Below are 2895 nucleotides of genomic sequence, written 5' to 3'. Positions count from 1 at the left end.
CAACTGTCCTGGATTAGTCATTTTGACCCCAGATTTGAGGGTTTGGGAACCCTCTGGGAAATTTCTATTAGAAAATTTCCACCACATGAAGCATGGCTGGTAAACACAGAGGTCGATGGCAAGCAAACTGCTCCAAAGAAATATCCTAAACTGTCCTGTACCAGGTGCCTGAAGATGGAGACCCTTTGGGTTTTAGTTTTCCTTTTGCTGGTTTCTTGGGATTTGGAAGGATCATATCTTGCTCCCAGTTCTAGGACCTGCTTTTTCTTTTCTCTCTTTTCTTTTACAGGAAAGTAAGATTTATTGGTGGGTGTGAGTAAGGAAGGAACAAGGCAATTAGGGATATATTTGACCCCCCCCCCCCGCCCTGCCCCAGGCATCCAGGATGAGCTGCTTTCCTGTCACCATAATTTCAAATTCACTGCATTAAATTTAGTAAGTCTCCACTTCTTAAAGATATGAATCTTCTGGTGGCCAGGGAACTTGAACTTGGCCCTGTGTGGGGCCTCAGTCCCATGCTCCTTGTCTTACAGCTTGGTGCAGATGGACATTATGATTTAGACAATGAGGACCCTAGCCACTGTGTCCTGGGGCTTTCCAAAGGCACCCTGCATAGCTGTCTGGACCCTAGATTGGGGACAGTGTGCCAGACATAAATGTCCACTGGAAATGACTGTCTCCAAGGTCCCTTAGAGCCACTCCTACAGATAGCAGCCACCGAGGAGGCTGCTTTTTGCAGCCATGGTACACGGGCCCCCACGGGGAAAAGAGGTCAGTTGGCTTAACTGACTGTGAATAGGTGCTCCCTTTTCTAATCCTGGATCGAACCCAGCACTCAATGGTTGCTTTCTCTCAGCCACTAGTCCAACTTTAGCCTTGACTACTACTTTCCTTTGGGCATCATTTTCTAGATTGAAATGTTATCTTTGCCTATATTTTGAAAACTCCATATTGGAATATGTAGGTCTGGCACATAATGATGTAAAATATATGAAATTAGAGATGTCTTCAATTTCTTAAACATTTAGTGACTACCACACCACCACCATAATTTTTCTGGAATCCCTATAATCTGGTTACTATAATCATATTTTACTTTCATTAGCCATTCAAGAGACTCTGTTTCCTTCATTGGCATCCTGTCCTCTTTCTTTCCTTGCCCACTCTGAGTCAATGCCCTTGTCATTACAGCTTGAAACTCCTGGACATTTGGCCAATAAATACTTGATGTGGGTATTTAGAGGACATTTGTTTATTTAGTGCAGATTTTAAAATTATTAAGTCCTTCCTCCTCTAACCCAATTGGCATATAATTTGCTTGGATATTTGATATTTGGGAAATACATTACAAGAACTTTCGTTTCTCACTCACTGGTGATGATCTTGATAGTCTTGCTTTGTGTTCTTATGGCAAGAAAGTTGTCACTTTTGCTTACATATTTGTATCACCAAATAATCTACAACCGTTTCATGTCATGTTTCCCTAGCATTTAATTCTTAACCTCTATGTAGGTTTTACTGACTGTGTTAGAGTTATTTGGGGTTTCCCTGGTAGCTTCAATGGTAAAGAATCTGCCTGCAGTGCAGGAGACCTGAGTTTGGTTCCTGGCTTGGGAAGATCCCCTAGAGAAGGGAATGGCTACACACGCCAGTATTCTTGCCTGGAGAATTCTATGGACAGAGGATCCTGGCAAGCTACAGTCCATGGGGTCTCAAGGAGTTGGATATGACTTAGAGACTAACACCAAAGTTATTTGTTTTCATGTCTGTTTCTCCTACAAATGTAAGTTTTCCATTATTAGGAATCCTTCCTCATCTATCTTTGCATATTCAGTCCAAGCATGGTTCTGGGGACAAAAAAACTTGTCCAAAGAAGTGATGTAGAAAAAAAAATCAGATTGATGTCTTTGATTTGTTTCATAAATGATCCACTGTTATCACTCACTGAATCATAACTGTATATTTATGTCTCCTCTACCAAACTTTATGTTTTTGGCTTGGGTCATTTAGTACAAACAATAGATTAAAATGAACAATTATGTGTCAACAAGTTGGATATTTCTAGAAACATACAACCTACCAAGACTAAATCATAATGAAATAGAAAATCTGAGCAGACCAATTACTTTGTAAGGAGATTGAATCAATATAAACCTCTCAAAACACAAGTCTAGTACCAGATGGCCTCACTGATGAATTCTACTAAACATTTAAAGAATTAAAAACAGCACTTCTCAACCTCTTTTAAAAAATTGAAGAAGGAGCAATGTTTACAAACTTATGAGGTCAGCATTATCCTGATTCCAAAACCAGAGTGTGATACTACAAGAAAAGATTACAGCCTAGTATTCCTGATGAACATAGATGCAAAAATCCTCAACAAAATGTTTACAAACCAAATTCAACAATATACTGAAAAGATCATACAGCATGATCAAGTGGGATTTATCCACAAATCAGTGTCATACATCACAGCAAAATGAAGGATAAAAACCATATGATCATCTCAATAGATGCAGAAAAAGCATCCAACAAATCAACATTCATTTATGATAAAAACTCTAAACAAATATGGGTATAGAGGGTACACATGTGTGGATATGTATATGTGCCTCAACATAATAAAGGCCATATATGACAAGTTCATAACTAACATTATATTTGATGATGGAAAGCTGAAAACTTTTCACTAAGATTAGGGAAAAGACAAGGATGCTCACTCTTGCCTCTTCTATTCAACATAGTATTAGAAACAACAGACAGGGAAATTAGGCAAGAAAAAGAAATAAAAGGCATCCAAATTGGAAAGGAAAAAATAACTGTCACTATCTGCACTTGATATTATGTATAGAAAAGCCTAAAGACTGCATCAGGAAACTGTTAGAACTAATGGGC

The 2895-nt window shown here is 38.7% G+C and overlaps 1 pseudogene; it reads right to left on the bottom strand.

The window, feature by feature from the left end:
- Positions 1–671: 671 nt before the first annotated feature.
- Positions 672–795, bottom strand: LOC129627483 (uncharacterized; annotated as a pseudogene).
- Positions 796–2895: the final 2100 nt, after the last annotated feature.

This window comes from Bubalus kerabau, chromosome 14 (assembly GCF_029407905.1).
Source record: "Bubalus kerabau isolate K-KA32 ecotype Philippines breed swamp buffalo chromosome 14, PCC_UOA_SB_1v2, whole genome shotgun sequence".
Lineage (NCBI taxonomy): Eukaryota > Metazoa > Chordata > Mammalia > Artiodactyla > Bovidae > Bubalus > Bubalus kerabau.
The sequence above is the reverse complement of the archived record's forward strand: the minus strand, read 5'-3'. Positions and strand labels throughout refer to the sequence as shown.